Source organism: Balaenoptera physalus (assembly GCF_965194825.1).
Source record: "Balaenoptera physalus genome assembly, chromosome: 5".
Taxonomy (NCBI): Eukaryota; Metazoa; Chordata; class Mammalia; order Artiodactyla; family Balaenopteridae; genus Balaenoptera; species Balaenoptera physalus.
The window spans coordinates 31,934,466-31,961,987 of NC_138884.1; the positions used below are offsets into that span (position 1 = coordinate 31,934,466).

Genomic DNA, 27,522 nt, shown 5'->3' on the forward strand with positions numbered 1-27,522 from the left:
TGGTTTAGTCCCAGTTGGGGTCCTCTCCTGAGCAAAGACCACGTCAGTTGTGATGAATGGGATGTCATGATTTTGTAATGTGAACTGATCTCCCCTAGGAAATGAGCTGGGATCTCAAAACTCATTTCACTTGATTGGACTCTATGTCTCCATGGTGGAAGGCAAGTCTTTCATCTAATTCAGCCACCCAGGACCACCTCAGTCCCTCTGCCTCCAGAGGCAGGAAGGAGCAAAAGATTTGTTTTCTTCGATGACAGGGAACAGGTTGAGGCTGTTGTTGATGAGGCAGGATACAAGCTTTTAGGATTCTTGAAGGTAAATCTTTAAAACTAGGTGTTTGAGTTGGGAGTTAACATGACAGGTCTCGGTTTTACAGCAGCAGCTGATGATTTGCCCCCTTAGTTGTTCCTTTATCTCTCAACACTTTATTATGATTTATACAAGAAAAAGCAGTTCATATTTTTATTAATGAATTCTACTTGGAACTTTAAAATTCCAAAGAGTCTGTGTGTGTGTGTGTGTGTGAGAGAGAGAGAGAGACAGAGACAGAGACAGAGACAGAGACAGAGACAGAGATAGACAGACAGACAGACAGACACAGACTATACTGTGCCCAGGATCGAGGTCTGGGACCACTTCATTACTTTTGGGAAAAACTCCTTTTGGTATTAATATATGGAAACCCTTTTGTCATTACAGTAACTAAATTCTTTTGGATGTGGCCCAAAGGGAATGGCTTACCATATATGAATATTGCTACCATAACTTTCTTAGGCATATACACATGTGAATATCCACACACAGACTTGTTTTATTGCTAAATAATAGAATAAATGCTTCTTTATTGTGCAAACTTTCACAGCTAGCTGGCAATAAGGAATACCGCATTTTTATTCAAGTGTTATATTTTAAAATCTACTTATTAAAACATGTATTGTGGTTTATCAGCTCCACTGGTGCCTCTGAAGCAAGGTCTCATCAGCACCATTTAGAAGAGCTCAATGTGCAAAATGCCAAAATAATTTTTAAGAGTTACTGTCCTTCAATAACATGGAATCTATTCAGACTCTAGGAGGAATTCCGAACTTTGTGAGGTCATGTCGAAATGGAAATATCTGGCTGTTTCAGTCTAGGTGGGAGCCATCTGATTTCAAGTCAATTTGTTTAAATGTCTATTGAATATCCACTTACATGCCAGGCATGGTTCCAAATAATTAGAAGAATTAATGAAAACTGATCCGGTAGAAGGGGTGTTAGGATATTGCAGGAAGAAGGAAGGGCATTTGCAAAGCTATGAAGTTGAGCAGGGAGGGAAAAAAAGTATCAAGTGGAGGATTCAGATACCAGATCATCAAAGGTCTTGGAGGCCAGGAGAGAGAGCTTGGAGCTGATCCTTCCAACAATGTCAAACTACTGGGTGGGCCAAAGGTTCGTTTGGTTTTTTTTGTAAGATGGCTCTAGTAGCACTTAGTTGTCTTTAACTTCATTCGAAACAATTTTTTTAGATTGTATTGTGACAGCTGTCATATCAGCGTGCGTTTTAAAAAAGACTTATCAAAATTGGTGAATTTTTGTGTAGCCATTTTAATATTGAAGATGGAAGAAAAAAAAGCAACATTTTCTTCATATTATGCTTTATAATTTCAAGAAAGGTAAAAACACAACTGAAACACAAAGATTCGTGCAGTGTATGGAGAAAGTGCTGTGACTGATTGAACGTGTCAAAAGTGGTTTGTGAAGTTTCGTGCTGAAGATTTCTCACTGGACGATGCCCCATGGTCAGGTAGACCAGTTGAAGTTGAGAGCGATCAAATCGAGACATTAACTGAGAATAATCAACGTTATACCACGTGGGAGAGAGCCGACATACTCAAAATATCCAAATCAAACGCTGAAAATCATTTGTACCAGCTTGGTTATGTTCATTGCTTTGATGTCTGGGTTCCACATAAGTTAAGCAAAAAAAAACCTTCTTGACCATATTTCCGCATGCAATTCTCTACTGAAACATAATGAAAACGTTTCGTTTTTAAAACAAATTGTGACAGGCGATGAAAAGTGGATACTGTACAATAATGTGGAATGGAAGAGATCATGGGGCAAGCGAAAGGAACAACCACCAACCACACCAAAGGCTGGTATTCATCCAAAGAAGGTGATGTTGTGTATGTGGTGGGACTGGAAGGGAGTCCTCTATTATGACCTCCTTCCAGAAAACCAAACAATTAATTCCACCAAGTACTGCTTCCAATTAGACCAACTGAAAGCAGCACTCCACGAAAGGTGTCCAGAATTAGTCAACAGAAAATGCATAATCCTCCAACAGGATAATGCAAGACCACATGTTTCTTTGATGACCAGGCAAAAACTGTTACAGCTTGGCTGGGAAGTTCTGATTCAACTGTCGTATTCACCAGACATTGCACCTTCAGATTTCCATTTATTTCGGTCTTTACAAAATTCTCTTAATGGAAAAAATTTCAATTCCCTGGGAGACTGTAAAAGGCACCTGAACAGTTCTTTGCTCAAAAAGATAAAAAGTTTGGGGCAGACGGAATTATGAAGTCGCCTGAAAAATGGCAGAAGTAGTGGAACAAAAGGGTGAATATGTTGTTCAATAAAGTTCCTGGTGAAAATGAAAAACGTGTCTTTTATTTTTACTTTAAAAACCGAAGGCACTTTTTGGCCAATCCAATATTAAAGGGGGGGTATAATGAGTTAGTAAAATAATTTAGTAAATGGAGAATGAATTTGACTTTGCTTCTAACCTAGCCACTTTTACCCTTGTTATCTATCAGTTCACCTAAATTCAGATAAAAGAAAATAGAAACTTATATTAATGTTAATTATGGAATTTCAATAGCACTAATAACACTTCTGAGAAACAGTATGATATCTGTGATAGGATAAGAATTTTCCCCCAGGAAGAAGGTTGAGCATTGTCACCACTCTGGGACCATCCGTCTTGTATTAGAGGGGTCGAACCCACACTGGTGTCATATAACACGTGGGCACCCATATTCTTCCTGGTGCCCGTTTCATTTTCCTTTGCAATAGTGGAATAGTAACAGTATTAGTAATAATACTAGTACTACTAATGGTATTTTGCTTCAGTACTTTTATGTACGTTTAAAAATTTGACCTTCCTCTACTGAAATAGTTGGTTTCCATAATAGCCCCACTTTATGGATGACGAAATAGGTTCAGAAAAGCCAAGCAACCAGCCCAAAATCACACAGGAAATAAATGTCAAAGCTTGGACTAGAGCCTGCTTTGTCCAGCTCCAAATCCTGAACTGACTCCAGTACGGCACTGGTCCCTGGGTAGCAGATTAACAACCAGTACAGTTTCCTACAGAGTTCTGCTAAGGACATATATGTCATGATTAGTTGCTATATGACCTTGGCTTCCAGCTGATCACCAGTTCTTAGAGATGGTCTCATTCTGGAAGGGAGAGCACTATTATCTCCAGATTTTCCTGCTTGAATATTTCAAGTGTATGGTCACCAACACACGACAGTTCTTACAAGGACTTACGATATTTGTTGCTAAGACATTAAGTTTCCTAGTGAATAGGATGTATCTTCTAATTCTAGATTCACAATTCCTCATTATTTTCTCAAGAATGGCTGTTCAAGTTCATTAACTAAGAATGAATTGTTGCACAAAGCTGAAACTTGCTTTACAGTTATATTAGGAAATGAGTCAGCCATGGTGTCATTAATCCTGACAAGAGCACCGTAATTAAGTTTTGGTGAAGTTGTTCTAATTATTATAAAATAATAATAGCTAATATTTATGGAGTACTTGTATTAGATGACGCGCTAAGGACTTTATGTGTGTTATCTTATGTAATCCTTACAACAACCCTATACAGTAGGTACTGATATTATCCCCATCTATTAAAGAAGGAAACTGAGTCTCAGAGACACTGAGTGAATCAGGAAAAGGCAATGTCAGGGATTCAATCTCTATCTCCCTGACTCCAGAGCCTGTGATCCTGAATTGTGTAAATAAAATCTTCGCAATCTTACACTATTTCCCCAGGTTTATATTTTAAGAGTAAACCTAAGAGGAGCTTCAAACTCAGTATGTCTTTTTGATGACATGAAACAAATTGAGATATAAGCCTTTGTGTGACATGGCTGATACATTTTTTTCAAGTCACATTTTTGCAAATATCAATGGCAAATATCAATGGTAAAAAGGGTAAACTAAAAAGTTAAACTGTAACTGCAATAGTCACTGGAAGCTGGAAAATCAAATAAACACGCTATTTGCTCTTGAATATATCTGATTCCTTCTCCTTTCTCTTTCCCAAGTAAATTCTATACAGATGGTTAAAACCAAAGAAGTGGTAGATGGGCACTTCTAGCAAAAGATGTTACCCAACTCCTTGCAGATTCAAGGTCAAGCGTAGTTTTAGCATCCTTGCAACTGAGATGATAAGCTTTCTTTTTGCAACACCTAAAGAAGTCAAGTCACAAAGTGTCTGACTTTGATTATCTCTTAAAAACCTTTAGAAAATCCATTTACACCTCTGATGTGAACGACCAGTGACTTTAGTGGAAAGGAAAAGAAAGTGTCAAACCTGAGACACTGATATTTAGTCACATTAAAATACAAACCAGCACCCCCTCCCCAAATAACAACAAAATCAACAACAAAACTGTAAATGCACTTCTCTCGGGAGTAGGGCTTGTAAAAAAGGCAAAACTGAAGTAAATTATCAATTTTTAAAAGGAGAAAAATTATCAAAAGGCTTCGCTGCACTAACTATTGTGATCACACAGCTACTAAAACTAACATAAGGCTTCTGTCTCCAGGATATTAAATGTTGAGCCTTGGAAACGGTGCTTTTTATTTTTTAATTAAACAGCAATAACTCAATTTTCACAAAATAACAGAATCTCAGTTTTGTAAAGGATCTTAGTTGAGGCTGGTCCAGTCCTCTTCTGAAAGGTGACCCTCCTCTGTCTCCCTCACTTGCTCCTGATGTGAGGCTGTGACGGCCACGCCTTTGCCAGAGAACCTGCAGACAGACAACTGTTCCTGCTCTCAAGGCCCACACTGCCCCGGCTGACGTTCTTTCACAGTGAGAAGCTCTTTCTCAATCTGATACCCAAACCACTTCCACTGATGCCCTGTCTTCCCCTTGGAGCAACTTAGGGCACATCTCACCCCTCCTTTCTTGTGATGGCCTTTTAGCTGCTGCTTTTGAATGGCGTACATAAAATCTCTGCACTCTAAAACTATTTCCTCAGGCCTGTATTTTAAGAGTAATGCTGCAGTGAGCATTTGGGTCCCCACACTGTCTTGTCCAGGCTAAAAGTCCTCAGGCCCTCACACTGTTCCTCCTGGCGGGGAGGGGGGGTTCCAAGCCTTCTTTTAGACATCATCTTATCCAGATGAATTTAAGAGTCCACAGCACTTGCTTAATAAAAATTGACCAAAACTTGGAAATAAGGCCAAATGAGGACCGCATGTCCTTTCAAAGTCACCCTGGAGAATTGTCTAACGGGCCAATCCAAGGATTACTTACTTAATTTCCTAGAGGGATATACCTTTGTTTGACTTCTACTTACTAGTGATTAGGGCCCAGACTAAAATTACATGTTAACTTACAAAGCTTTGTCCAGTAGAGATGGAAATAATCTCTATCTAGTAGAAGAACAACCACAAAGGTTATGGTTTGATTACCCTGTAGAAATTAGCTGGGTTTGTCTCTAACTCAGCAAACTTATTTCGGTATGCTTTTCTGATGGACCAAATAACCCCTATTTCTATCATTTCCTTGAAACCATCTTTACCATCCTGCCGGCTCCCTCATTATTCAGTTAAATAAATATTTGACAGGTGTCCATTCTATATTTATAAAAAAGTCGTGTTTTCAACTTTTGAAGATTATGCTTTGACAACTCCTTTACTCTGAACCTTGCATTTATGTTAATGCAAAGATCACTTTTTTTTTTTTTTTTTTTTAAGATTAATACTAACTTAAACTCGCAGGTTGTCTTCATATTTTGTTCTGTGGTCAGTATGTAGTGATATCTTTAAAAAGTAGTAGTAAAGTTTAATCTTCAAGAATGAAATTGTATCAAACCAATATGTAATGAGTGACATTGGCCAACACATCCTAAGCAATAAATTAAAAAGGGGTGGTATGGGGAATTTTGGAGACACCTAAATTAAACAAAATGGTCAGGTTATATGGCCTCAGGGAATATCACCTTATAAATATGGATCTCAAAATATGTAGTTGAGGAAATTTTATAGAGGAAAGAAAAATGCATTAGGAATCTAGGGAAGGGCAGTTGGAAAGAAGGCGGTGGTTAATTGGTAGGTGAGGGCCTCTTCCCTCCCCTCTGCCTATATTTTCCTCTTTAAAACTGGGCCTTCACAGAGTCAGTACCTTAAAATGCCCAGCTAAGCATTTCTCAGTATGTTCATAGCTCTGTCAGGGGACGGGTATATCTTAGCAGCTGATAGGAGCGTTCTGGCTTGTTCACCAGGCACGGTGCACTAGAGTAAAGTCAGACGCATCAGACTATTTGAGCTTGATAACACCAGCCACTGAAAACATCCAGTTAATTCTCTCTAGTCGGAGCCCATGCTTGCCAAGAAAACACTGAATAATAATTTTGTTTTCCACGTAGTATTTCTGATAGGAAGAGAAGACACTGACTAGTTGACACCAGTCTCCTAGAGCACAACCACATTGGGGTGTGCTCATGATAGTTGAGTTTCTGGACCTGCAAAGCAAACGGTCTATTTCTGTATTCTGGTGACCCCATAAAGCAATGTCACCCTGTGAGGCCTCGCAGCAATAGCAGTTGGCTTGCCTCAATGGCATACATTTAATTAAACAGACATTTATTGAGTGTCAACTGTGTACAGACATGATGGGTGCTGAGGGAGAAAAGATTCCAAGTCTCCTGAACACATAAAACTTTATAGTCATTTTAAAGTGGACTTTTACCTAAAACTCCAGAAAACAGTTTCTGTGAGGTCCTTGGGGTTGTCTTTAAAGACTGTCTTGGAAGATCTTTGTTCTTTCTTTTCTGTTCTTCTTTTCCTACAACCACTGTTAAGCACTGCTTACCCTCACTAATATACTTAGAGTGATTTTTGACTTTTCAAGCCAAGTCTCTGATATGTACATATTTAATCTTTCATTGATGGTCCATGCCCATAAGGAGTTCCCATTATAGAAAGCAGTTCTACCTTGTCCTTCTGTAACTTCAATGCTTCTGTTAAGAAATGCCTCTACCATCTTATTCTCAAAAGATTGAGACTTTTTTTTCAAACCAAAATTAAGATATATATATATATATATCTCACCACTCTGGCTATAGTTTAGAGAAGAAATTAGAGTGGTGAAAAATTAAAGGGAGGGAGACTAACTAGGAGATTGTTCAGTAATCCAGGCAGGATTTGATCTGGGCTAAGGAGATAGAACCTTAGAGATCAAATTAGAGAGACAACACATTCAAGAAATATTTGAAATGTAGACTGGTAGGTTAGCTAAATATTGGGGGAGTGGTGATAAAAAGAAAGGAAGGATAGTATCTTAATCTTCTGAATGAAGGGATTTTTAACCAAATAGGTAGATTGTAGATCCAATTACTGAGCCAGGAAAGAACTGGGATGTATAGGTTAATTTTTTCTTGGGGAAGATGATGAGTTTGAGGTGTCTACAAGGCCTCCAATTAGAGATACTATAAGCAGTTGGATATACGGGACTTAGGCTCAGAGTACTCTGGACAGTGGCTACAGATGAGTGAGTCCTCAGCATTTGGTTGGTGGTTTACTGTTACAGAGAAGATAAGCAGTTTAGGAATATAGAACATATATTAGAATTCAAAGGATGCCTAGAAGAACACAGTTTCAATGGGATGACTAGAATGAAAGTTCAACTGGAGTAGATTGAGGACTGAGAAGGAAGAGGAGAAAGAAAAACAGAGTTTGGACAACTCTTTCAAGAAATCTGGCTGTAGAGAAGAGGAGAGAAATAGAGCTGAAACTCAAAGGGGAATAAAGATGAGGGAAAGGAAACTTGCTGTTTGCTTTGTTTTTGAAAGGAGAAGCTTAAGAATTTTCAAAATTCTTTAAAAGGGGGGAGGGGGATGGAGATTTAGTAAAGAAAAGGGGTTATACTTACTTAGGTGTAGACCTAAGGAAGCAGGGAGAGTTCCAGTGTACAGCTGGAGGGCTTAACTTTGGAAAAGAGGTGGGGCCGACACCTCTTCATTGTAAAAGGAGAATAAAGGATAGATTAGGTACAGATGAAGATAGACTTGTATGCTTGATGTTAGAAAGCTGAAGGGACTTTCATTTAAAGCTTCTTTTTCCTATATTAAGTAGAAGGTGAAGAGTTTTACTAAAATGAGGTGAAGGCAGGTTCAGAGAAAGGGGAAAGTCAGTGATTGGAAACCTGGGCTGTGACTCATGGGAGAGGGTATCTAAAACTGTGAAGGGGCTGAGATTTTACCAAACTTGAAGATCACAAGTTAGCCTGCCATAGCTTCATGGATGCTGGAAGCAGACACAAGACTCCCGGGTCAGAGCCAAAGGACTGTGTCACTCACACACATCAGAGCGAGCAACCTAGCATGATGTTAGCATCAGTTCCCCTTGCCCCCAAGTCAAGGGGGTGGTACAGATGGGCTTGGGTGGATGCCTGCACCTATAGTGGGTTACATTACAGGAAAGGAATACTGAGTTTAGGGAACCCAAATCTTTTTTAATGGGCAGTAAGCAATCTTGCCAGTTGTTCCAGAGGGAGATACTATTTGTATCTTTTAAGGCAGTTCACTATACAGACATCCTTGAAAAGAGAGTTGGGTAACAAAGAGCAGTCAGGGCACAAGATGGACAGAAATGTAGGAGACACGTGGAGAACTGTCTTCCAACAGAGGAAATGTCCAGCAGACCAATCCAGTTGATACTGGACACCTAAACATTTGAGCTATTGAGCTCATTATTGCTCCCTTCAAATATCGTCACTGAGCCAATGTCCTTACACAAGGAAATGATCATTAGATAATCATTTTTTTAATTGGGGTATAGTTGTCTTACAATGTTGTGTTAGTTTCTACTGTACAGCGAAGTGGAGTTCCCTGTGCTATACAGCAGGTTCTCATTAGTTACCTATTCTATACATATTAGTGTATATATGTCAATCCCAATCTCCCAATTCATCCCTAGATAATCATTTTTAAATGATCAGAAAAACTTCTCTCCAAGATAACACTGATCCTTTAACAGTCCTTGGGCACTATGATTCAAATAAGTAAGAGTCGAACCAACTGAACTGACTTCCAACTCATAATTCACTCTCTTGATTTTTTTAAATGGGGAAATTTTAAACCTTTTTAAAATCTACATCCTCATCAGACTGAACTGTGGTCTGTAGACCAGCAGCACTAGCCTCACCAGGAAGTTTGTCAGTAATTGCTTAATCTGAGACCCCACCCCAGATCTACTGTACCATTATCTGCATTTTAAACAAGATTTCCAGATAATCTGTAGACACATTAAAATTCAAAAAGAACTGATTTAGGCTCTAGAGCAGGGGTAGGCAAACCTTTTCTGTATACGGTCAGATAATAATTATTTCAAGCTCTACTGGCGATACAGACTCTTAAAATTACTCAACTCTGCTACTGTAGCTAGAAAGCAGCCCAAACAATAAGTAAACAAATGGACATGGTCAAATTTGGCCCAAGGGCTGTAGCTTGGACCCCTGCTGTAAGCATTGTTTTAGATTAGCAATTACATTTAAAAAAGAAATGTTATTGTAACAAACTTTTACTTTTAATAACTTGGTTTTTAGTGAACCCAAGCTGGCTTCTAAACATCACAGCAGTTCCTCTGTAACTGCTTATAACACACTATTTAATTATCCGCTCTTCCAACTTTTCTCCAGACTGAAAACAAAATTATCAGTTAATAGTGTGTAAAATCTACTTTTTTCCTCTTTTTGACATTTGCAGTGACATTTGCACATGGCCAGCTGCTGCTTCTACTCCTTTTCTTTACGATTTGTCAGAGATAGAGATTCTGTAATCTCAAACATTAGTTTTCTCAGGACCCTACAAAGTAATTTGTCTGGGCCAGCAGATAGAGTCCGCTTATCTTGAGCCTACTTTCCTTTCACCAATATTTACTTTAGCGTTTCTAATCTTAAGATGGTTCTCTTTGCCAAAGATGATGGAAGCAAAGGGAAGGGCCAGCAGGGAGGGAGAAATTAATTAAGGATGCTAAACAGCACGCATAATGTGTGGCGTTTAGGGTCCTAATATCCAGAGCTGTATAAGAGAAAAACAATAACACAAGAACACAAAAGGGGAAAAACACGTACATTGCTAATTAGAACTATATAGTGATTATACAGTAAAGCTGAAATACGGTGTTCAAATTCATGATTTTTCCTTTTACTTTTTAACTGAAAAAGTCAATCTTTTGTTCAGACTATGTAAACTCATAGACCTGTATTAAAACTATTAACTATTAAGTTGGATTTTTCTATCCAGATTGAGAGTGATAAGAACAATTTGAAATTCACCTAAAGCCCACAGTGAGACGGATGTGGGAATTTTCTGTATTTTCCAAGAATCTTTCATGTAAATGACTTCTAAGTGCATAGACGTAACATGCAATAAATATTTTCCAAAGGACTTTCTTAAAAATGCTTATCTGTAGAATATATATTAGACCAAAAATGCAGCAAAAGGAAATTAAGTCAAAATTTCTTTTTTGATGACACAAGCTTTCATAGCTGAGGAAGGACTTGCCAGGGTTCACTTTGGCTTGTAGGTCTCCACTGTGGGTACACAGCTGCAAGCCAAAATGTTGAAGTTTTATTTTCCCTGGGAATGCACATGGCAGCCTATTAAGGGTCATCAGTAGCACAACAAACATTTTACACAAGAAGCATAACTCTCACAAAATGTCAACAGGATGGTCCCACGTTACCCAATGGTCAGCCCAAGTTCCTACGGTCTGAATCTTATACATAGGAGCTTGTAGTATCTCTTACTTTAGAATCACTGCTTCAATAATACCAAACCACCATCATAACAAGGGCCAACATTTACTAAGGTATATTATGTACTAGGAACTGTGCTAAGTGCTTTACAAACATTATCTAGCTTAAAATTCCAATAAGTAAATTGATTATCCCAATTTAATAGGTGAGAAAAGAGGCCTATAGAGACTAGGAAATACCAGGAGGCAGAACCCCAGCCAAAGGAATAAAAACAAAAGTTGAGAAGTCAAGAGATAGGCCAAACATAAGAAAAGTTTGGAAAAGAAAAAAAAAAAAAAGCAAAGGAGGAAAGAGGAAACTGAAAATAAAAAGATATACAGGAAATGGACTGTCAGAAACCAATACATAATATGTAATATAAATTAAAAATAGGGTCAAAGATCACACATACAATCTACCAGTGGTGTATGAATATATGAAAAGAATGCACCAAGTAACTCTCTCAGGTGACTAGGGAAACACTGAATATTTACTACTCAATGGCTTAAAAGATTTAATGTGTATCTACCATTATGCTTGTTGATGCCTATAAGAGAATAGCACCTGGCATATATTAGGCACTCAATACATTTTTTTGCTGAACAAATGAATGAATGAATGAATGAATGTATGTCCACAAGTGCTTCTCTCAGGGACCAGCATATCCATTTGATGAGAAACACACACTTTCTGAAATGCTTTAAAACCCTTATGTTTGTAATAATAACAAGACTAGTTGACATTTATTGAATGCCTACTTTGTATGTGTCAGGAACTATTCTATGCTCTTCATATGTACTAACTTGTTCAGTCCTCACAACAAATCTATGGGAGGTGCTGCTATGATTCCCATTTTAAAGAGGAGAAAACTGAGGTGTACAGCAGAAGAATACAAAATTCCCAAGCAATAAGTGGCAGAATGGGAAGCAAGCTATGCATCTGGCTCCAGAATCCATGGTCTCTATCATTATATGTTTACATAACGGTTAAGAGTTCTCTGAAAAGAGATATCAGAGAATTTTAGCTGAAAGGAATAGTAGAGATAATGTGCTATCTCATTTAATAGATTGCAAAGTTGAGGCCAAAGGTGGCAGAGTCTCTCACCCATAGCTTCAGAGTTGGTGGAAACAACAGGACTGGGACAGGACGTGTCTCAAATCCCCTGCCCAGTTCTTTATTTCTGACACCACACTGCCTCTTACAAACCAGCTGAATAGAGCAAAACTCACAAATGGAAGACTTGAAAGCTATTATATTATTAACTATGAGTAATTATTTATTATTTTATTTATCATATGCATAAGACAAAAAAGACATAGATAATAAAACTAGAATGGACTATAGAAGGGTTTTTTGAAGGAAATCAAATCTTGAAATAGATGCTCTTCCCGCCTCTCCAAAGGCCTATGAATTGTCAACACGGCTATGGGAGAACACTTTTGCAAAATGTTGCAAAAGCAAGGAAGAGATGTGGAAGACGGAGGAGAGAGAGAGTATGAGGGTCAATGAGGATGGAGAAGGGAGGCAATGAAAGGCGATTTATGGGAGATTTGGGGAAGGGGCTTTTAATTCAGGTCTCTGGATGTTAAAATAAACTTCTAGAACAACTGTACATTGATTTTCTTTTAAATAAGATATTCAAATTAATGGTTTAGTGAAAACCAGTGTTCAAACTTATAACAGACCTTTATCATAAACAAACAACAAACAAAAAACACAGACCATGTGTACACATGTGAAATGAATGGGTTTGGCATAGGTCATCCATTTCTTTTGGATGTGTCTAAATGACAGCACACGCTGCCACTAGATCTAGCTGTGACGATCAATACTGAGTGTAAAGATGGACAAAATGAATGGAGACAGCTGCAGTCCACTTGCCTTGTCTCATGTATCAATGGTCGGATTTACTCTAGTTTTTATAATATTCCTAAGCCAGAGCCAAGTGGCCCTGAACTTTATGACTCAGAGAGGCTTCAGCTCAGGGATGAAGGTGGATTAACCGATGGCCCCTAAATAACATCTGTTCCTCATGTAAGCATCCTTGGTCCACACCATCACCAAGGCAGAGGCAGTAGGATCCTGATATTCAGGCTGACTTTTGGGAGTCTTTTCTTTCCTAACACAACTCCCACCATCGATGTCTATTTTAAACAGGTTTCTCCTTAATAACATGTTTAGTTTTATTAAATACCAGAGGGCAGGAGAAGAAAAACATACAATGTGATACTGGGGTCTGAAGAAGAGGGATCCTAGACCCTGACCCTCTCTAGGGCAGTGCTATCCAAAGCCTGACAGGATTTCTGGAAGCAGATAGAAAAGCACTGATGAGGTGCAGAAGAACACTGTCGTACCAGCTTATAAGAAGTGGTATATAGACCTTGCCATTTTCTGATCATGTGATTTTTTTTGGTATAAAAAGTCAATTAATATAACAAGTAAATCACTTATGCACAATTAAATTTCATCTTATGACCCAGGAAAATGAGAATGAGCTAGCTAAATTTTTTTAGAGTGCTTAGACTTTTATCTTCAAAATTCCTATGGTGAGTTGCTAAAACAGTCCTGACTCATTTTTGGTTATGTAATTATATACAGCTAATTCCCCTTAATGCTTCAGTAAAGATTCATCTTATACAGTTATTTCTGGAGCTACACTATTGGGTGTTGTCACTAAGGGGTTTTTAAGAAGGAAAAGCCAATGTTTTCACTCAGAAATGGCTGTAGGTATCTTCACATCAGATATTTATTTTGAAATGTACTCTGTTAATCACTTCAATATCTTTAAAACTTAAAAGTGCCCGAGAGCAAGAAGTGATCATCGGGTAAATCACATCAATGAACTTAACTAAGAGTCTTTAAGAAAATTGGAAATCTATGTCAACATAATTTTTCTAGTTCCCCAGTAGAGGGCAACTTCTACACACTTTGACAGTCAAAAAAAAATCTATGCACACCACATCAGTAAGAACCATTGTATGTTTAAAATAATACAATTTGTGTCTATGAATGGATTTTCACTAACAGGTAGCTATAAAATGTTATGAAATTTTAAATATGTAATTAGAAATTGAATATACTTAATAATGAGCAATTAGCATTTTATGATTAATATAAGTGTTATTGTGGGAACTTTAAAGTAGCAACCATTTAGGTCACTATGACAGATAGTAACTGAAATATAAAAGGTAAATGATGAGAGTACTGTTCCTTAGTAAACATTTTGATTGAATTTCATTATGACTGAGTTCCAAATATAGCTAATGTGAATGCATAAAATCTAAGAGTAGGCAAAAAAAAAAAAAAGCCATAAACATCTCAAAGTATAATTAACTGCCTTTGTTACTATAAACTTTGAAATAATATGTATCAATGTTCATATTTTAAATGATGTCAGATATAAGAATGCAACTACACATGCGTATTTATGTATTTGCAAACAGTAAAATCCTACTACAACACATCTCATTACTATAGAGATTTGGACATAATGTGTTATATTCTCATTCATTCACCCATTCAACATTTATTTACTGAGCACTTACTATGTGCCAGAGACTATTCTAGAAGTCAAGAATACAGTGTGACAAATCTGACAAAATTCCTTACCTTCTTGGAGCTTACACTCCCCCTAATAAAAAATACTATATCATGAAGGCTTCTGAAAAGATAAGCTTATAAGATAGATGCTTACCATGTCTTATAACACTAGTTTCATATTTTTATTAGAAAATTAGGCTTTGTTTTTAGAGAAATATTACAAGGAAAAATGAAATGCTTCATAATCTTAATATTCAAAGACTTGTTGACCTTAAATAAAGTAATAAAGTTAATTAGAAAAATAATAATTGTATGGAAAAGTACAAAATGAAAAGTGAAATTTTCTAGCACCCCACTCTCCCCAGAGATGTTAACAGTTTCTTGTGACTCTTTCCAGAAAAGAATATACCAGTGTTCATCCATCGTTCTTTCCACCCATTCATCTAGTCTTCTTAAATTATTCAAATTTATAGTTTTCTTAAGACAATCATATAATCAGACAAAAATACTTGCTATACTCCTACTTCACTATACTTCTTGGAGTGCTTTCCATAAAAGAATATATAAGTGTATCTCATTCTTTTATTTGACTCATTTTATTTTTTAATGTAGAAGTATTTTATAACATTCTATCTCTAAAACCCTCAAAATTCTAGTTTTAAAAGTGGTTATATAATTTTGTCTGAAACTGATAAGAGCTGTGGAATGTGTCGTTACTTAGTGTGTTTTAATTTGTGGAGACTGGGAATTTATGGATTTCAAAAAGAAGCCTGGAAAAATTACCTTTCCTATAGAGCAGTAAATGAAAAAAAAGGAATCAACATCTGCTTTGGGTAAAAAGTTTACCAATAACTCCATTAGATCACACACAGTGTAACATCTTTAGTTGTGAAATAGAAATTCTAATACTTTTTTTTACTAGTCAATTTTTATAATAGTTCTGTGTTATACAATCATTTTTTTGAGTTCCACTTAAAAATTTTCAATTAAACATGTAAGAATTACTTTCTCTCTTTCTATTTATAATACTGCTTAAACCATATATTTATTTCACTGCAAGATTTGATATTAAAATGTGATCATCAGAATTTTTTAATTTATAAAAATATTATGCAAAATAAAATACAGGGCACTAGGTGGTGCTGTGGGACCTTCCAGATAAACCAACACCGCAACCTGCACTTGATAAGTTAGTTGTGTGGTTGATTCTATATATTTAAATGTACATTACATATTTTTTTCTAGATAAACTAATACCATGTAAACAATAAAAATAACATAATAGAAAAGCAAAGTTTTGATGATGACCTCTTTCAAAAAGACATGACTCCCTTTCATACTCTAGCTTCTATGTTAAACTATTAAAAAAATCTCTATATTATAAATGTCACTTTTGAGGCATGCTTCTTAATCAGTTATTTTTCACTTATCTTTAATGTTATTTTTTCATATGTGTGCAAGAATAAAAAAATCAGTGAACTGATGAGGATGATTATAATTTTTGTGACTTTCTGTTTGAATTAAAAAAAAAAAAATCCCACAAGGACTCAGAGGCAAAAAATATACAAATCAGTTTTCACTGCAAAGTAAAGGAGCTGTTACAGTGGAGGATTACTGGACTGAATGTCAATATTATGACATAGTATGAGTGTGTTTAGTGTTTGGTAATTGCAATAATTGTTCCTTTTGTTGTGGTCATCCATTTACAATGCTTGGTGTCAGTTTATTTATCTCTTGTAAAAATAAAATACAGTGTATGTGTGTGAAAAAAAAAAGAATAAAAAAATCAGCAATTATATATTTTTATCAAATAATTTTCTATTACGCAATTTCTTATTTCACAGTACATACTGTGTTCTTGGGTTCTATTTTTCTGTTCTCCCTAGATGTGACTGCTTGTTGTAGAGCTGTGAATTCAAATGCTGACAGTGGCCAGACTGACAAGGTAAATGTCTGAATCAGGCCATGTGTAAAATAATAGGGAGTGAGGGCACCCTAGAAAAAACAGAGTATAGGCTTTCAAATCCAGATGAAAAACAAAACCAGCTGTTTTGTTTTTCATCTGTGAGTGACATATTTGAAAAGAAAATCCAAGAATTTCAGTTCGAATGAAGGAGGGCCAGTGGTGTTTCAGCTGTCCTTCTAGAATGTTTACATCACTTGTATACATATCCCTCCTTAAAGAACAGAAATCACTAATGATTCAGGAGATAAACTGTAGTGGTCAAGAGAGTTAATTCTCCGCGACGAGCTACTGGTTCAATGAAAAGCATAGATTTAGCAGACTCCCTCTAGCGGCAGGGTCTTCTCTCCCTGGAGCCACCTGTAAGACCGGGGGTGTGGGTGGAGGGGTGAAGCATTTACTATTGAATGCATAGAAATATATGATTAACATACATTTTAAAAGGGCAGGTGGTGATGGTGGAATTTATATTACGGTACAAGGTGTGATTAAAAGGAACAAAAATAAATTTTTGAGAAAAGCAACAAAACTCATCTAAAGGAATGTGGTCCTTCGAGCTTGTTATTGAGAGAAGCCAAACTCATTTTTAAATGATGTATCATTCCAAACAGTCTTAGCTGTCTTCAGAAAGAGTTTGTGTGCCACATAAGAAAATAATATAAAATCATGTCATTCCTGAACTGGAAGAGAGCACAGAGATTAACAATACTCTTGTTACTTTAGCTACACCTCACAAATCAGTTCTTCTTGAAAGATAAACACGGTGAAGCTGCGGTCTCCAGGAGAGGCTGTGCCGTAGAAAGCTAAGTGACCTGATCCTCAGAGGAAGCCAAGAGGGAATCACAATTTACTTTGTATGGGGAATAAGCCTTACACCAGAAACCAAGGCAAAACCAGCATGTTTCAGGAATTTCAGATATTGTCTAAACATCCACGAGAATCTCTACTAACACTAAAAATCATTTGGAATTTTTAGAGAATTGAATGCGTTCAAACCCAGATGTACAGAAGAGGTGATGAAAGGCAGAAACAGATTAGAGCCACACTGCCGAATTCTTTTCATTCACTTTTTAGATTGCCTGAAATGCCATCTCACATGAGCATCTTTTGACTTAATAAGCATCTTGGTTTTCTTTTAATTGCATGCCTTCTTCTGGAGCGGCAGTTCCCACAGTGTGGTCTGGGGACCCGGGGGTCCCTAAGACCATTTTGGGGGCTCAGTGAGACAAAACACGACTTTCATGATAATACTAAGTAAGACACTCTCTGCCTTTTTCACCTTCATTCTTTCACAGTTGTACAGCGAAGTTTTCCACAGGTCACCCAACATGTGATACTGAGAGATTTTATACAGAAACAGATATGAGACTCCAGCTGTCCTGTATTAAGCCAGACATTAAAGAGATTTGCAAAATGTAAAATAATGGTATTGTTCTCACTTGGTTTTTCTTTTTGTTTTGGAAAATAGAGTTATTTTTCATAAAAATATGTACGTTTGCATATCACGGGGTTTACTGTTATTTTAAAATGAATTAATAATTTCCCAGATTTAATTTCAAACCTGGTAAAAACAGATAGATCTAACCAATACAAATGAAAGCTCCTTGTGGTTTTCAACAAACCTTAAGAATGTAAAGGGGTCCAAAAAGCATGAGAATGCTGTTCTTGAGGTAAGCTGCTCACATCTTAGTCTAAATCAATTCTGTTAGGGTGCTTTCCTCTAAATATTAATATGAATGTAAAACTTCTATCGAAATGAGCTTTGTTAGAAATCAGGGAAGGTAGAGAGCATCTGGGGGTAGGAAGCACTCATCTGGTCAAGGTGAGCCTGCCAAGCTTGATGCAGAGGGGTAAACAGAGGCAGGAGAGCTAGGGGCCCAGGTGAAATGACTCAGGTTGAAGAGGGAGCAGAGAGGGAGTCAGGAGGGTGCAATGGCAAATGTTTGGATTTCAAAATGTAGCCTGGGACCAATGCTACATCTAGAAAGGGGTCATTGCTCTTCACCTTCTCTTACCTCTTATACTTTGGGAGACTCCAATCCATTCTCCACACTGAAATGCAATCCTTCATTGGTTTCCAACTCGTCTTTAAAGACCAGGCATGACCTACAACATCCTGTATGATCTGCTTCTGCCTACCTCTCCATTTCCATCCCTCCTCATTCTCCACTGGGCTCTCCATGCTCCAGCCCCGGGGCCCCTGGTCTGTTTCCTTGACTGGGCTATGTTCCCTTCCACCTACAGACTTTGGTTTCCTTCAGCCATCAAGGAAGGCTTCCTGCCAATATCAATTTCCCCTGAACATGCACTCTTATGGTATCATGGATCTCCTTTGTAGTACTTCCCATAGTTGCAATTTTACATTTATTTGTATGATTTTTAAATTATTATCTGTGTGTCCTACACTAGACTGTAAGCTTATGAGGGCAGGGGTTATTCTTATTTTTACTCCATCTTGTATTCCCTGTACCTAGTAAAATGCCTAGGACATAATACGAGTTCAATTAATATTTTTGAATGGAGGAATAAATGATTTCTTGCTTCTAGGACTGATTAATAATTATAATAACAATAATAGGGAGTATTTACTGAGCATAGACACGGTTCTATGTACTTCACGAATGTAACATAATTCTGAAAACAAGCCAGTGGATAGGTACAATTATTATCCCCACTTACAGAAGAAGAAATCGAGGCACACAGAAGTTAGCCAATTTGGCCAAGGTCAAACAGTCATTTCTGAGGTCAGGATATGAACTCAACAGTTTGATTCTAGAGCCTGTAATATAATAACTGTCGTCTGTGGGCCCAATTTCTACTCATAACATTGCCATTCAGAATTATTTCGCATAGAAATCAACAAATGATTTACAAAGTTTAGGAAGCTAATTAGCAAATTGATGAGTGACTCTAATGGGGAACTGCGGAATATGTTCTGGAATTAAAGGTATCTAAAAAACAACAAACAGTCATTTTTGCATTAGTGCTTTTGTAGCTTTCTATGTTTCATCGGTTAAAAGAGAAAAAAGACATTTGTACATTCTGTTTTCCAAAAGTAAAAGGGGATCCAAGAAATAATGACGAAAACGATGTTCTCTTCTAGACCTCTAGAACTAGATAGTACACGTTAGGACTTAGAAAAAAAAAATCTCTGATCTTTGAGAAATTGTATTTTTTAAAAAGGAAGTGAACCCAAATAAAGCAATGAGCCTAAACTCTCCAAATTAAATAGATACATGTCCTCCTCCCCAATCTGGTTTAATTTCATTAACAATTTTCAGTATGTTTATTTCTTAACAAACACAGGTTTTATTTATATTAACCTGGTCATTTGAAATTACAAATTAGTCTCATGAGTCTTTAAATACGAAACATAATTGTAATTCAAATCTATTTTTTTCTGTTATCACAGCATTCTTAAGAACGTATGTTACTATAAGAAAAACAAAGTGCAAATCTAGGAATACTACAAATTCCGACGACTTATCATCTAAAACCTAACAATCAATTTCATCATTTTTATGTTTAAGTTCAATTTTATATTGTTAGTATCTTTGTAGTTCTGTTCAACAAATAACTGTTGGACATCACTCTATGTCAGCCATATCCTAGAAGCTGGGGAAACAATGTTAAAGGTGCCCTGGTCTCTACTTTACAAGAAATTATGGGCTAGTTGTGGCAAAGTAAAAAGCCAGAGGTCAGATAATGGGGGGAGGAAGGGCTGCTCACCTCACCTAACCGAATGAGGGATTCTGAAAGGGGTGATGTCTAAACTGAGGCCAGAATGATGAGTAGGAAGGGCCAAGAGACGGGTGGAGGTGGAAGGTTCTGGAAGTGACCTGGGAAGTGGGGGGACAGCGTGTACAAAGGCCTAAACACAAGAAAGTGTGCTCATGGCACTTAGGATAGGCAGGATGAATGGGATGTAACAAGCACCATTCTGGCGACAAGAATCTCATAAGATAACCAGTTATATCTACTAGCCTTCTCACCTTCTAGTAAATCAAAGAACCAGAAAGGGCAATTCGATTAAGGGATACCTCAAAAAGTGCCATTTGGAATTTTAACCTTCCTCAGCACTAAACTTTTTAAAAAATATATTACCAAAATGTTCGCCAAACCAAACATTTCCAGGGCTGCTAGGTTGAGAGATGGTTGGAGTGGAGGGTAGGGTAGTAAAGTTAGGAGCTTAAGACCGTCCGAATCTTCTATTGCTGGCGAATGTTTTGTTCTCTGAAGAATATTTATTAGTATGGTAAACTTACTCCTTCTGGAATTTTTGTTACTTGGCAAGGAGTTATTTCTATTCAAAACTGGAAAATTCAAAGACCTAAGACCCCTCACTGTATGGTAATCTATATGGCTTGTGTACTGGTGCTGTCTGCTGGGCCTCAAGTCATCAATTATGTATAGAAATGTACAGCTACAGCAGTAGCCAGTGTCGTGGGCCGGTCAGGGATTTCTTAAGAGGAACAAAAACATTTGACTGTGTCTTCTTTTAGAAAACACAGGCTAGGTGAAAAGAGGAAAATCTTTGAGAGAAGATATGAGTAATCTTCAATATATAAATTAACTTCTTATAATAACTGGAAAATGAATTTTTAAAAAAGTACTTGAAATGAAACCAAAAATATAACTAGGGGAAAAAGTGTCAAAAATAGATATATGAAAGGCTGACATTAATTCATTAAAACCACACACTTTAGAATACACATCCATTCCTTACATATTTGAGGAAAAGTAACTAAATGGGGTCACCAAGCTCTAGGCTCTCTGAACCAAATTCAATGGATTCTATGTTTACAACAAGGAGTCGTCAACGTTATTTGAAATAAAATGTCTTGTAATCAATCCCCAAACCTGGCTGGCTTCTGAGGTGTGAGATTCCATTCTAAATGAATGAAGCATTATTTAGACACTGACCAGAGATCACAAGGAGTATGATTGAAAATGAGATCTAAGATATCTTACGGAATTTGCCCTATTATCCCAAACACAAAAGCTTTCACTGGGATTTCAATAAATGTAGTTCTACACATTGCTGCAGAAATTTAGTTATTCTCCCTTTCTCTAGTGGATAGCTGGGGTAGCAGCTGGTGTGTTTTGTACTTAAAACGTGAGAAAGATCTCTCTCAGTACCTACATAAATGTGCTCAAGAAAATTTGGAGAAATGATTGACTTTATAAGTAAAATGACTCTATTTCCTTTCCTGTAAGCTATATGACAAGCTTTTAAACATCTAAGAGTGAGAGTCGTGCTTTCAAAAAGCATACAGATTTCTTCTGCAGGAAACTATCGTGCATAAAAACATATTTACATTTATGTAGATTTAAATGCACATGTTTGAATGTATATCCTGATTGTTCAGCACTATCTGGGTGGAATTTTTAATGCCTGACTTTTATAAAATAATTTAGGTGACATATAAATATTGTGAAGTAGCTAGAAAAAGATGTCATAATTTTATATTACTTTAAAGAGTATGTAACAGTCTCATTTTGTCATTTCTATAGAGGTTAGATCAAATGTCATATTATTTAGCCAAATCTATAAAATTGAAAGCATGTTTAAAAATCAATGCTAAGTCATTAGGGAATGCCTGAAACAGATAAGAACTAAATCAATTTCCTTATTTCTTAGATTTAACATGGAAATAATTTGCTGATCATTCATAGAAACTGTAATTTAGCAAAACAGTCTCCTGTGAATGCTAAAATACCTGATTTTCTTAGCTCTTATTTTTTAACACATGATCTCTGCCAGTTTAAATGTGAAAATTCTGACACATTTAAACACATGACATATCAAATTAACTACTTACTAATACAGTCTGTTAAAAAAGACAAAGCTACAGTTCCACAACAATTATACTTTAACTTACTGACTTCCATATTTTGGCTTACGTACAGTTAATTGAAGATATTGCAAATTCAGTGAGAAATGGAATTGAGGCCATTTAAAAAATATCTTTCACTGTAAATTTTTAAATTCATGTTTTATTACACACATGAAATGTGAAGAAAATCTTCAGTTACCGTCTACTATGTGACAGGTGATTTACATAAATTATCTCAATCCTTAGAAATTTATTATTGAATATTGCTCCAGTAAGGTACACAACTTGTCCAGGGGTCGCATGGCTCCTGATAGGCCCTCATGTTAGCCATCACTCAACAGCATATGACTTCCTCCTTCTTGAAACACTTTGTTCTTTGGCTTGTGGAATATTACAAACTCCTCTTTTACCTTCTTCCCCTAGATCTTCCTCCCTCACTTAATTCAGGTCTCTTAGAAGACCTTCCCTGACTGCCTTACCTACCCCAACCTGCACCTACTTTCTATTCCCTTATCTTGCTTTATTTCTGTTCACAAAATTTATCACCACTTGATATTATATTTAGTTATTTGCTTATGGTGTTTATTACCCCTACTGTTCACCTATTCCTAGCCCCCAGCGAAGGTCCCCAAGGTTGGGATCTTGTTTGTCTATTTCTCCCTGTATTCTCAGTGCCTACAACAGTGCCTGGCACAAAGGTGGCCCTCAATAAATATGCTGACTGAATGGCTAGAAGTGTGAAGCTGGGATTCAAATTCTGGTCTTTCTAAACTCTAGGGATATGATTATTTTACCACACCTGGTTTAATTTCAAATATAGCACACCTTTATTAAAAGTTTCCAAATAGTAAACTCCAAGGACACAATACGTCTTTACAATGAATCCTAAAACCCTGTCCCTCTCTGCTCTACCCAAAGCCTATAACTAAAGAAAGATGTTTTACTGAAAGAAAGGGAGTGAAAAGTCACCTAGTCCAGGAATAAAGAAGAAAGAAGTTAACACTTTTTGCACACTTACCTTGTTTTAAGTAATATGTGTATAATATATATGTGCACGTGTGTATTTGCATGTCTGTTTCTGTATACATATAATTCATTGCTATTTTATCCTCATAGCAATAATATAAAGCAAGAGAGTGGGCTCTGGCTCCCTCCTTGAGAAGCTTAAAGCTGAGAGGCTGGGAGGGAGAGAGGCTAAAATGGGAGCGAACTGTAAGTTCTCCACTGGCCAGGCAAAGACGTGTCATTTTTCCTCTGGGTCAAGTGACCCAAGGAAGAGATGGACTTGAGTCCTTCTGACTAAGACTCCAGCCGGAGGAGTAGATCACTAAAGGCCAAGGGCTGCGGCTGGCGTGGTAAGAGGATCACTGCCCATGCCAGGCAATGCTGTACTGGGAGGTTCCTAGTGAAGCAGGATTGCTGAAAAACCTGCAGAAGCATCCCCACGAGAGAAAGAGCTGGCCTTTGGAGATGTGCCCCACTCGGAGGGCAGCAAAGCCCGATTATAAGCCAAGACACATCACTGTGTCCATTCCTCTCTGGTCCCTCCTACCCCCCATGTACCTGATCCTAGAGGGGACAAAAACAGTGGCTCAAGAATGGAACAGGAGGTGGCCCAAGGATGAGAGAAGAAACCTATCACAGTTCTCCCTTCCTTACTGCAGATCGCTGATTGTGAGTCGATGGGGGAGGGGAAGAAAGGGGAAAAGCTTTCAATTAGATAAGAGACTGAAGTTTTGACATTAGACGGGACTAGGCCTTTTCTCTATTTATTGAAGTACATCAAACATAGTATAAATTTTTACATATATATCTCATACACATACATACATGCCTGGGTAACTGTCACACAGATCCAAACATGAAACATTTCTAGTAATCTAGAAAGATCCCTCATGCTTCCTCCTAGTCAAGTCCCACTCAGCCAAAGTCATCACTCTTCTCACTTTCATCGCCATGGGTTAATTTTTCTCACCTTGAACTTCATATACATGAAATCATACGTATAAACTCTTTTGTGTATGCCTTCATTGGCTCAATCTTGTGTCTGTAAGAGTTAACCATGTTTTTGGGTGGCGCAGTAGCCCATCTTTTCCATTCACATGTTGTGTTCTATTCTATGAATACATCACAACTTACTTATCCATTCCCTAATGATGGACATTTGAATTTTTCCCTTTTGGTTTATGAAAAATAGCTGCTACAGAACATGCCTTCCGGTGGACATGTGCACTCGTCTGTTGGGTATATACGTGACAGTAGAACTGCTGAGTCAGGGGTAGGCATGCATTTAGCATTCATAGATATTGCCAAACAGTTTCCCAAAGTACTAGAACCATTTTCCACTCCCACCAGCAATGTATGAGAATTTCAGTTACTGGGCATCTGCATTAATACTTGCTATTGACCATCTCTTTAAATTTTAGCCATTCTGCACTTTCCTGATGACTGATGATGTTGAGTCCTTTTTTTAGATGCTTTCTGAAGATTTGGATATCATTTTCAATGAAATGTCTATTCAAATCCTTGCCCATTTCTTATTGTGTCACCTATATTTTTTTATTGATTTGTATGAGCTATTTACGTAGTCTGGATACGAGTCTTTTGTTGGATACCTGACAATGTGTGTACTCGAAATATTTTCTCTGACTTGTGGCTTGCCTTTTACTCTCTTAATGGTGGTTTTTGTTGAACAGATGTTTTTAATTTTAACGAAGTCCATTTGATTAATCTTTTCAGATATAGTTATGATTTTGTGACTTGAGAAGATGTTCTCCCGTGTTTTCTCCTAGTACACTGGACTTTTTAATACCTGGAAGTGACTGGAGAAACTATGGGTTTTTTCTGAAATTTTATCCAAAAAGGGGAAAGAATTATTTCACAGAACAAGTGTTAAAAAAAAGTACTGAGTGACAGTAATATTGCTTTATGCTTGTACCCAATAAGAGTCTAGCTCATCAATAAGTCAGTTATACTTGGCTTGACTATGAAGATTCATTTGAGAAGGTATAGCACTCTTTTTTTTTTTTAAATGAACAATCCTCCCAGTGAGTGTATGAGACACTCTTGATTTATTAGCTAAGTTTATTATAGACATGAAATAGCTATAAAGAATCAAGACTTTCCATTATTGACTATATATCGAGTGCCTTAGGGCATTCCATACAAAGATATGCTTCTTCTCTTATAATTTGGTTTTCTTAGAAATGGTATTTGCTATTGAAGTTTAGTGTCATACTGAAGAGATGTTGAGCAGGAATTCAGAAGTGTTTCCAGTCTACTCTGTCACTGACTACCTAGCAATAGCTCATCCACATCCATAGGGTTAATTTTCCAAAAGTGTACATTACAAGGTTGGATTTGGATTTCTAACCTGTCTTTCTGTCCCCACCCAGTGACCCCAAACTAGAAACCTAGGAGTCAACCCTAACTCCTCTCCCTCTCACCTGCTACATCTACACCCACCAAGGACTCTATCCCACCTCTGAAATAACTTTGCAATACATATTTGCTTCTCATCGTCCCACTGCTACTTTCCTCTAGGCCAATGTTGTTTTTCTCTTGAATCACGGTACCAGCCTCCTAATTAGTCCACACCTCCAGTCTAGCCCTGCTCCAAACCATCTTCCATATGCAGTCAAGGTGGTCCCTCTAAGTTAATAATGACGAAGCCTTCTACAGCACTTACTCTGCGCTTGGTCCTGTATAAGGCATGATCTCGTTTGATGTTTCTAACAACCCTAAGAGGGAGGTACTGTATTTCTCTTTCCTTTAAATGGAGTCATTGAAGCTTAAAGAGGAAGAGTAACTTCCCCACGATGATTCAGACACGGAAGGAGTCTGCAAGTCTGATCAGGTTGCTCGCCCCACTCGCCTTTAAGTTCATCAAATGAACCAGGCTCCTCGCCTTTAAGTTCATCAAATGAACCAGGCTCCTCGCCTTTAAGTTCATCAAATGAATCAGGCTCCTCGCCTTTAAGTTCATCAAATGAACCAGGCTCCTCGCCTTTAAGTTGTTCATCAAATGAACCAGGCTCTTTCTCCGTGCTGGCCCCTGTGTGTGCTGTTCCCTCTGCCTGGAACATTTTTTTTTCCTACTCTCTACTTCCCACACCCCTTTTTCCTGACTGACGCCTCATCTTTCAGGCATCAGCACTCCTGAGGTTCCTGAAGGTTAAAGTCTCTATTTACATACTCAGATAGTTCCCTATCTTCTCTCATAGCACTGCCCACATTTCATTTTGATACTTGTTTAACTGTCTTCTCCACTAGATGCAAATTCTGTGAGGGGAGGGATGATCTATCTCGTTTATTACTGTTCCTGCGGGCCTCACCACGCACTGCCGAACTTTTAGTAGGCACTCAATAAAGGTTAAAAGAAAAAAATGTCAGCAAAATATTTTGTGATTTGTGGATTGTTCAAAGAGAAATACAATGGACCACAAAACTGTGAAATAAACCATCAAATAGAAATTATATTCTTTTCTCAAACAGCCCCCAAATAGATCATCAGGAAGTACGTAAACTTGCTGTAAGTTCCTTGAGTGCAGCGTCTGTATCTTATTCATTTCTGTAGTGCTTTCCACACGACGGGCATTTATTAAGTGACTGTCAAGCAGAATTACTTGCAATGCCTCTCTTTGGATGATCTTCCCTATCCATTACTGAAGACACACTCAAGACTCCTCTCATTTGAAAATACAGACTAGTATGAATTCTGGAGCCAGACTACTTCTGTTCAAATTCTAGCACCATCTGGTGTATGATCTTAGATAATGATTAAACCCTTATGTACCTCAGTATCTTCATCTGTAAAATGGACATAATAGTTGTACGTATGATGGCTGTTAACATAACTGACGCCATCTTGGGCCCTTACAGTTTCTCCCGTCCTTCTGTGAACCTACCCAGTAATTCAGTTTTCTGTTGTCAAGAGCTTTGCAGTTAATAGATATTGTTCAATAATCATTAGGATCAGGTGGCCTCTATGCTGTTAGTCCCCAAACAATGATGAAAACTGCCGAGGAATTCTCAGTGCCCACAAGATTAGTTACTCATTCATGAGTCTTGACTTAGGAATGCACATCCTGTTTCCAAGCACCTACTCCATACCGTAGGTTAACTATAAAATTATCTCAATGGCCCCTTGGCAG

The 27,522-nt window shown here is 37.4% G+C and overlaps 1 protein-coding gene across 3 annotated transcripts in view; it reads right to left on the reverse strand.

The window, feature by feature from the left end:
- SLC10A7 (solute carrier family 10 member 7) overlaps positions 1 to 27,522 on the reverse strand; it is a 251,927-nt gene that overhangs the window by 77,028 nt on the left and 147,377 nt on the right. The gene's annotated exons all lie outside the window — the stretch shown is intronic.